The sequence below is a fragment of the Tamandua tetradactyla genome, chromosome 9, assembly GCF_023851605.1.
Source record: "Tamandua tetradactyla isolate mTamTet1 chromosome 9, mTamTet1.pri, whole genome shotgun sequence".
NCBI classification, from domain to species: domain Eukaryota; kingdom Metazoa; phylum Chordata; class Mammalia; order Pilosa; family Myrmecophagidae; genus Tamandua; species Tamandua tetradactyla.
This window is the reverse complement of record NC_135335.1, coordinates 60566548-60576789: the sequence shown is the minus strand read 5'-3', so window position 1 is coordinate 60576789 and position 10242 is coordinate 60566548. Positions and strand designations below refer to the sequence as shown.

Here is a 10242-nt window from a genome sequence, read left to right as displayed (position 1 = left end):
TTTACTCCTGGTTCAATCTTGTGGAAGCAGCCATTTCTTGTGATCTTGATCCAATATTTCAGGGTGGAAACTTTTGGTTAGATTATCTCCCAGTTGTGGGTATGGTCATTTGATTAGATGGGGATGTGACTTCACCCATTCCAGGTGGGTCTTAATTAGATCACTGGAGTCTTTAAAGGGGAAACATTTTGGAAAAAATGACAGGAGCCTACACAGAGAGCAAAGATACAGATGTTTGGAGATGCTTGAAGCCCAACAAATGTTGCCGTGTGCCTTCCCATGAGATGTTAAGCAAGCCAGAACCTGGAGAGAGCCAAGCGAAGTCAAAAGATGAAAGCCAGCCCTGGAGAAGCAAAGTGATGAACCCCCAAAGGCACAGAGGCTGAAAGCAGTGGAACCCAGGAGCAAGGGAGCAGCAGATGCCAGCCGCTATCCAGTTCCTGAGTCATCGACCTTTCTTGAATTGAGGTATCTGTACCCAGATGCCTTAGTTTGGACATTTTAAAAGGCTTTGAACTGTAAACTTGTAACTTATTAAATTACCATTTTTAAGATCCATTCCAGTGCCGGTGTATCACATTCCAGCAGCTTGCAAACTAGAACAAAAATGACTATTGTTGTTAAGTCACTGCATTTTGTGGCAATTTGTCATACAGGAAAAAAATAACTGGTGCAACTTATTTTGCTTTTTTAAGCAACAGAAGTTTTTGAATGAGCACCTTTCCCCCATCACCACTATTACTCAGGAAATGTTGACTTACTCGAATTAAATACAATTTCATGTCACAGGCATAGACTAGGAAGTACTCTACCCATCAGGACATACAAAACTCTGGTAGGATGATTATGATAATAAGGATAACCATATTTTTAATAGTGGGCCCTCTGCAAAAAAGGGGAGGCAAACATAGGCATAGCATAATTAGACAGCTGATGCACAATAGAAGCATTTTATACTTGTTGCCACATATCAGTAAAATGCACATTTTATAAAAATCATATGATTATTTAAATTATTATCAATGAAAAATTATACTCTAATAAAAATCCTTCTTTTCCTCTATCTCCCTGCCATCCTCACCAAGCCTCATGCAGTATTGCTTTCCACCAGCCTGTGACCCCCACAGAACATAGCTCCCAACCAAGGGCTTTAGAGCAAAGAAGAAGCAGGAGAAAGTCCTGCACCAAAAGCAGCTGGTGTGAGAGAGGGACGACATACTTTGGTAGAGGCACAGCTGAAGTACCAACGTAGCAGTGACATGCCCTCAGCATGAGTGCTAGTCTCTATATTCTAATTATGCTATGAGTCACAACCTTTATATGTTGCTGTGTTTCTGGGAGAAAGCATGGGTTCACGAATCAAGGGGTCAAAAGAGGGGTTGCCTCTTTTTATGAACGTGTGCTTTCTGTCCCTGTAACCCTGAGCTCTTCAGGTTTAGAGGCCCTGGTCTCCAGAGGGGAACACTTCCACCAGGGAACACAGCCAGTTACTTTCCCCTGGACGCTTTGTGTAAGAAGCTATGTGTATTCATTTCCTAGAGTTGCTGGAATGAATTACCACAGGCTTGGTGACTTAACAATAGAAATTTATTCCCTCACAATCCTGGAACCTAAAAGTCCAAAATCAACGTGTTGGCAGGCCCTTGCTCCCTGCATAAAGATGTTAGGGAAGAATCCTTCCTTGCCTCTTCCTAGCTTTGAGCGGCTCCCAGCATTCCTTGGCTTGTGACTGCATCACTCCAATTTATGCCTCTGTCTTCAACAGGGCCTCTTCCCCATGTGTGTCAATGTCTCTCCATTTCTCCCTCTCTTTCTCCTTATTAAGACTCCAGTCATTAGCTTTAAGGGCAGGGTGATCTTATTTCAAGATCCTTAACTAATAATATCTGAAAAGACTCTAAGGCAGACCTCAGAGATATCGCAGGCACAGTTCCAGACTACGGCAATAAAGCGCATATGGCAATAAGGCAAGACACATGAACTTTTAGTTTCCCAGTTCATGTACAAGTTATGTTTATATTATACTGTAGTCTATTACATGTGCACTAGCATTAAAATGTGACCCAAAGACATGACATAAGCACATACTGTTGGAAAAATGATGCCGATAGACTTGCTTGATTCAGGTTTGTCACAAACTTTCAATTTATTAAAAAAAAACAACATTATCTGTGAAGCACATTAAAGCAAAGTGCAATAAAATGAGGTATACCTGTATTCACCAAATAAGATCATATTCTTAGGTTCCAGGTGGATGCAAGTTTTAATGGGACAGAAATGAATCCTCTTCAAAGAGTCACCATTATGCCAGGAGTGACTGACTTTGATCATTAAGGAAGTTAAGAAATCTGTTATACAAGGGAAGAAAGATGGCAAGGAAGAACATAAAATTTAAGAAATCCCTAAATATGTAAGCTATGGTTTTATCAATATATTGGTAATACTTGTTACTTTCTCAGATATATTTAACTCAATCTTTTTTCTGTTTAGGTATTATTTACATACAGCAAAATTAATTTTGTACATGCAGGTCCATGAGATTTGACAAATTCACTGGAAAAATTTGTTATCTCCAAGGAAAATGTAACTTCCAGGGTTTATAAGAAAAACACGACTTTGTACTTCTAAATCATCTTGGTAACCCATATGGTGTTTACTCAAGCAGCACATAATATTTCAAGGCATGAGGCTCATATTTCATATTGGTGGAGCCTGAAAAAATCCATTTTCCCAATTACAGAGAATCACTGTTAAAAACCTCACCCACTCTTGGGGTTAGGCTTCTAGATAATACTTCTACAAGATAAAGGATAACATTAATACTTCTTCCTTAGACTTTAGCCCAACTATGAATCTGGAAGCTGTGAATATACTTCTCTTTGCTCACAAAACACTAGTTTTACCAATAAATGGCTTAACGTGTTTCAGGGAAACCTGTCTTCAAACGATTGAGAATATGCTCTGGTACAGGTCATACTAATGACATGCTCACAGTTTTGATGTGAATCACTTTCCAATGGAGCCTTCAATCAGTACTTCATTCAGTGTGAAGCATTTCAAACCAGTCCACGCCCAGGTTGGCCTTCCAAGCAGTTTAATGCTACTCTATAGAAGCATCACCTTGCCCCGTGGTTATTCACAGATAAGACAGCATGTGATCAAGGCTTGAAGGGTGAGATTTCTTTAACACAATTTTGTTGAAAACAGCATGAAGAGAGTCGGTGTTTACTGGAGAATGCATAGGCTTATTTTTCCACTCTGAAAAGCCCAAGTCCAAAAAGAGATAGAAAGGCAAAAGAAAATTTAAGGTCATATTCCATGCTCACCATGAAGTTGAAAACCTGTCTGGCCATGTGCTCAATCTTCCCAAGTATGGAAACCCCGCCCCCGCCACCCTCCCACCCCCACCCAATGTGCTGGACTGTGCACAGTTTGTTTCCTTTCTTCACTTCATTGGTGAAAGTAAGGAGTTTATTGTGTTCAAGATTCCAGAATCACACATTACGTGGGACATACTCCATAAATACATGGAACACCTTTATAAAAAGCTTAATGATAAAAACACATAAATTAGTATTTTCAAGCATTGAAATTCAAGATTTTCCTAACGACATGAAGAAACACTTTGGCAAGAAAAAAGTGAACTTTGGTCTCAGTCTCAAATAAGCCTGGGTGTGGGCAAAACCAACTAAATAAGGTGGAAGAGAGACTGAGGAAAGATGTTCTGCAGAAAAATATTATGATAAAGGATGCAAAAAACAAAAACAAAATTTAAAAAACCCAGTGATTCCATAACATCAAATTTTATAACAAAACCATCTCCATACTTGATGGAAATATTTTAGAAGCATTAAAACCAGGGACACAGCAATTTGCTCATTATTTCCTCTTTTCAACCTTGTATAGAGTTCCAACAAGTGAAATGAGACAAAATAGAGAATGTATATTATTACAAAAACAGATGCAGCAAACTGTGCTTGTTTGTTAACAACACTATTGTCTACTTATGAAGACCAAAGTAAAAATCCACAACCAACTATTGGAACTAATTACAGAATTTAGCAAGATCGCTGTTTCCTGCTGTTAATGGGTTATCGTGTGATTTTCGGTCACATTTCCTCCTCTAAATTTATTTCTTCCTTGGTTCACTTTTTGTCCTCCTGACTATATCACATGGTGGCTGAAGCTCAATTTATAATAGAGATTTCTTAAGTCACATTACTATAACTTCCTGTATATCAGATAACCATTTGTAGACATTTATGAACCCCCTTTTCTTTCACATGAAAGCTAAATCGTCATGGTCCAACTTATAAAGGCATGTGTGCCTTTCACTCTTCTTTCCAAGCAGTTTCATCCTGGTCCCTGATACCATAAAGCATTTGCCAATGAAGGAGGCTCCGCTAGGGCTCATTGTTCTGCAACTTCTGCATTTCCCTGTAATGCGGAGGGAAGACATCCTGGGTCAGCGTTCAGTAGGACGGAACTTCAGCAGGTCTCCATGCCTCATTGGTCAGAACTGTCCGACTCCCAAGAGAATCTGTTCTAATCATGCGTATTTATCAGAATATCCCAATCAGGTGAATGGCAGGCTGGGTCTGAAAATGATCATTATGGAGTATGTTTTTATATAAAAATTCACAATCTCTGTCTCCATCACCCAGTGATGTTCTGCTTCATTACAAGAGTCTCAAACTGCTTGTTTGGCATGTGATTCAAAATCCCTGACTCTTTCTTCAGAGTTTCAGGACCAGCCACAGAGACAACATAATTCGATTTGGGTACAATATAATCTCATACACATCAAATACGCAGTTCCCAAAAGTTTTCCACAGTTTATAACCTTGTCATAGATTGTCATCATACAGACTGACTCCTATACATGTTGCAGACTTCACCTGCTGGACTACTGGCTGTTTTCCACCGGATTTTGCTCCTGATTTCTGGATAAGAACCAACAATGATTATGTATCTTGCTAATCCCAAACGTATCATCAAAGTACAACTAATACATTGAATATTTTGCATCCTCAATGGCTGCGCATCACCATCCACCCAGATAGCCAAATTGAATTTATCTTTATGTTTCAAAGTTGGAGGCTTGGGAGCATTTTAATTCTGACGAATCATAGCAGGTACCTGTTAAGTTTCTTCTATCTCTATTTGTTTATCCTGACAGGAAACAACAGGTCTCTGGGTGAGAAAACAGACTATTTACACACAAGGAAGTGTGGGTGCTGGTTCCTCATGCCCCAGTTCTCTCCAGAGCAGTGGAATGAGTGTCAGATGCAGTACGTACATGCAGGGATTGCACCTCAGGAAAGGAGTCCCCAAATGAAACTTGGAGTTTTCATAGTGCTGCCAGAGAGAGAGAGAGAGAGAGAGAGAGAGGGAAGGGGAGATGAAGGGAGAGAAAGGGAGGGAGTGAGAAGAAGGGAGAAAGCGGAACTTTGTTGTGGAGTGGAAACAAATGGCTCCAGGAGTGTTCCATAAAAGGGGGGAGGGGGCGAGTTTTTCTTCCTGGAATGTGAGCAAATGGCTCAGGAGCAATTGATTATCTTTAACTTTCAAGGCATGAACCTAATGGTTAGGTATCACCCTGCAAAGGTGTCTCTTGATAACCTGTACAAACTAATGAATTTTTAAGCATAAAATAATGACTAATTTTGCATAAACGTGTAATTTAGGATGGTTTAATTATGATAAGCCAAACGTTCCAGAGGAGAGCACAGAGTTGTGAGGGGGTGACAATTAACAAGCAGCGGAATGACCAGCGAGTGGCTCTACTGAGGGTCCTGACTGGGGTGACCCTAAGTGAGGCTCAGGAGGTGGGGGGGGAGGGGGCTGCAGACTGGAATCTGCGTGTACTTCTCATGCCCGATTTACTGGGATGAAGAATATGTTCCAGGCAGGTGGGGAATTTGATTAGCTGGTGTCACTTACGCTCACCTTTGAATAGAATTAGCAGCAGCTTGAATAATTAGGAAAGCCAACCTACCCTTGAAGGACCTGGAGGGAAATTCCCAAGACAGACTGAGTGGAATAGGAAGTAGTTCCATGCAGAAGGTGTGGGGGTGGCGGCAGAGCTGTGGAACTGGGATTGCTGCTCAGAAGCAGCAGCCTTCTCACCTGTACTTATGCACATCCTCAGGAAAAGGCTTTACATCTATCTCCACTGACCTCCATTTGGTTCATTTTAAACCACTGGGCTCTCAGGCTCTAAAATAAACATATTGAGCCTTTATGTGCTCATTCAACTCTTTGATTTTCTCGCTCCCTCTTCTTACTTATCCAAACTGAATATACTCCTTCCTGTGCCTTAATTTAAATTTGCTAATCTGAAACAGGAAATAAGACAAGGACACGTAAATTATTTCTAAATTATTAAGATCTCTTTTCAGGTTGACATCTGTTCTAGCTTGCTAGCTGCCAAAATGCGATATACCAGAAGGAGGACGGCCTTTAAAAGGGGGAATTTATTAAGTTGCTAGTTTACAGTTCTTAGACTGTGGAAATGTCCCAATTAAAGCAAGTGTGCAAAAAAGTCCAAATGAAGGCACCAACAAGAGGTTACCTTCACTCAAGAAAGGCCAATGAAATTCAGGGTTTCTCTCTCAACTGGAAAGGTACATGGCGAAGTCTGCTTGCTTTCTCTCCAGGTTTCTTGTTTCATGAAGCTCCCTGAAGGGCATTTTCCTTCTTCATCCCCAAAGGTCTCTGGCTGCATGGGCTCTGCTGTTCTCCTGGTTCTCTCGTGGCTCTCTAGCTTTTTCTAAAATGTTTCCTCTTTTAAAGAACCCCAGTAAACTAATCAATACCCTAGATTGGGTGGAATCACATCTCCATCTAATCAAGATTAATACTCACAATTGGGTGTGTCACATCGCCTTGGAGATAATCTAATCAAGCTCCAACCTACAGTGCTGAACAGGGATTAGAAAAAACGGCGGCTTCCACATGATGGATCAGGATTAAAACATGGCTTTTTTAGGGCACATAATTATTTCAAACCAGGATAACATCTCTCCCATGAACTTCCCTACCAAGCAAAATCATCCTGCTCGATAATTTTCATTTCAATTTATCTGTGTTTTCCAAGACATTTTATTACTGTGTCCTGCTAAGATCAACATAGAAACTAAGAATGTCCCCTGGCCTCTCCTAGTGCAGGGGTTCTGTTATAAAAGGACATGGCTATGTTGATGACTAAGTGCCACCAGTGTGGGTGTTTATGTCTCTGTGTGCATGCTGCCTGATGGCTGAGGCACCCTATTTGCCTCTATAGAAAAGTTATTCATCAATGATGGCTAAAATGTTAAGAGACTGGGGCTGTGTAGTTTGGGTCAAGAACCAACCCAGTGACAATTGAAATCTCATGACAATACAGAACATTGAAGACTATGACTATTTCTCTGAGTTAAAGGGCTTATTTTTGGTTCCCATGCTGTGTTTAATAACAAAGTGAGTTCTTAAAAAGCATTTATATAGACTAAGTTTCGAATCTTGATTTATCCTGTAAGCCAGCAGTTTCAGGTTTTCAGGGCTGCTGTAACAGAGTACCACTGTCCAGTTGACTTTAACAATAGGAATTTAGTGTCTTTCATTTCTGTAGGCTAGAAGTCCAAAATCTTGTTTTTTCCTTCATCAGTCAAAATAAGGCTTGTGTTGCATTCTTTTAGTTTGCAACAAAATTTTCCCCCAAACAGTCACGTAAACCATCAATATCTATTATCTCAGTTTCTGTGGATCAGGAATTCAGACACGGTTTAGCTTAATCCTCTGATTCAAGGTCTTTCATAAGTTTAAGTGATTGGCCGTGGCTGCTGTCATCTAATGGCTCAACCTTGGAAGGTCCGTTTCCAGGCTCACTCTTGTGGTTCCTGGAAGGATTCAATTCCACATGGGATGTGTATTAGTTAGGGTTCTCTAGAGAAACAGAATCAACAGGGAACACTCGCAAATATAAAATTTATAAAAGTGTCTCACATGACTGCAGGAAGGCAGAGTCCCAAATCCGCAGGGCAGGCTGTGAAGCCGATGACTCTGATGGAGGGTCTGTACGAACTCCACAGGAAAGGCTCGCTGGCCAAAGCAGGAATAGAGCCTGTTTCTTCTGAATCCTCCTTAAAAGGCTTCGAGTGATTAGATTAAGCATCACGCATTGCAGAAGACACTCCCCTTTGGCTGATTACAAATGGAATCAACTGTGGATGCAGTTGACGTGATCATGATCGAATTCTATGAAATGTTCTCATTGCAACAGACAGGCCAGCACTTGCCCAACCAGACAAACAGGTACCACTACTTGGCCGAGTTGACGTATGTCCCTGACCATGACACGATGTTTGACTAAAGTCTTCCATTCCTCACTAGCTGTTGGCTGGAGGCAGACCCAGTTCCTTGGCATGGGTCCTCTTCCTAGGGCAGCTCACAGCAGGATAGTGTGATTCATCAATGTGAAAAAGCCAGAAGGGTGGGACAGACAGAAATTTTAAGTAAGATAAAATTTAATCTTTTATAACCTGATCTCAAAAGTGACATCCCAACTCTTTAGAAATATTTTATTGAGTCCAACAGGTTAAGTACATTCCACATTCAAAGGGAGGGGAGGTGGAGAGCTGTAGACTTTTTGAGTATATTATTTGCTGCAAGAAGGTGGTTAAGATATCTTATTATAGAGTAGCATTGTCTATTTCTCTAATGCTATGAAATCTTGCCTTATGTAGTTTGAGGTTCGTTAGCAGATGCTCACCCCTCCAGTTTTCACTTCCCTATAATCTTGGTCCCTCTAGTCAAAGTTACTTCCACAGGTTTCTGTTACTTTAGAGAGATATGTTCATATTTAGTTGCACTTTAGTTGCTATCAGCGGAAGCATTGGGCTGCCACAGCTATTCTACAGAAGTCTGATCTGTGTTTTCAATGGAGGTGTTTATCTTTTCAAACCATGTATGTATATATGTATATATATATTTATATAATTTTAAATTGATTGTGTGTGAATGCAAGAAATTATTCAAACTGGACTATGTACGCTTTCCATATATAGATTAAAAATTAGAGGGTACAATGTCTATGAGAAAACCTCATTATAAACAGACAAATTAAAGTGATGAATTGTATGGAACAGATGATTAAAGCATATAAAGATGTACACTGTCATGAAATATGTCAACTGGACATATTTGAATTTCTAATAATTCAATAAAAAGCAATAAACCGAACTAGTTTACAAAGAAGGGATAAATGCAAACTATCATCATTAGTCTCACAGAGATAATTACCTGCACGTGAAAGAAATTCGATTGATGCCTATTTGGCAAAATGAATATAAAAAGTGTTCATTGACAAGGTGGTATCTCCTCTGAGGATGATCTTATTCGTCCTGAGGATGAATAAGATATGGACAATTAGAGAAAATAAGTGTAGTCGGGTGTAGAAGGAAGGCTAAAATAGCAGAAGTAAAAGGACATTTTAATGTCACTAATAACATTAGCCATAATCTATTAATTGTTCACTATGTGCCAGGCATAACGCTGTATGCTTAACATAGATTGACTCATTCATTTATTTAACACAATAACCCCAAGTGGCAAGGTTTTGCTCATTTTACAGGTAATAAAATGGAGCTTCAAGAATTTCATTTTGGTGAATTAATTGATTTCAGATTCTACACTCTAAACTATATTGGGAGTGACATTGGAGTGGGTGGAAAACATTAAGTAGACCAGTAATTTAAAATGAGATATTCATTTTGAGAGAGAATGTAAAATTCTTTGATTTATGTAGGGTGGACTTATTATGCAAAGCTTTGAATATTTCATTTATTAGTCAGTGGATAAAATTCTCAGCCTACGTCATTCATTAATTTATTTTCTAATATGTCCACTTTCAGACCATACTCATTTATTCATTTCCTTGAAAATTTTCTCAGTTTTCAGAATAAATATATTATGATGAAAATACTTGAAGTGATATAACTGTAGCATAAAGAGTAAAGAAATTACAGACAACCTAATATCAACTAAAGATTGCACTTGGCTGTAGGTAACAGAAAACAACTACCTTGGCTTCACCAAAGAAAGGCCAAATTTTCCTCCATAATAAGAAGCTATGGGGTAGAACTCCCAAGCTGTTACAATGACTCCAGGAAAATTTCAGTATCTCAGGCTTCCTCTATTTTATGACCAGTGTGACAGTTGAATCTGTGCAAAAGCCATGTCCTTTAATCTTCATTCAGTATT

The 10242-nt window shown here is 39.5% G+C and overlaps 1 long non-coding RNA gene across 1 annotated transcript; it reads right to left on the bottom strand.

The window, feature by feature from the left end:
- Positions 1-2998: 2998 nt before the first annotated feature.
- Positions 2999-10242, bottom strand: LOC143646120 (uncharacterized). The gene is made up of 3 exons (XR_013157300.1): positions 10064-10242; positions 9283-9383; positions 2999-3258 (listed from the first exon to the last, which is right to left on the bottom strand). It is a non-coding gene; the product is annotated as an uncharacterized LOC143646120 (long non-coding RNA).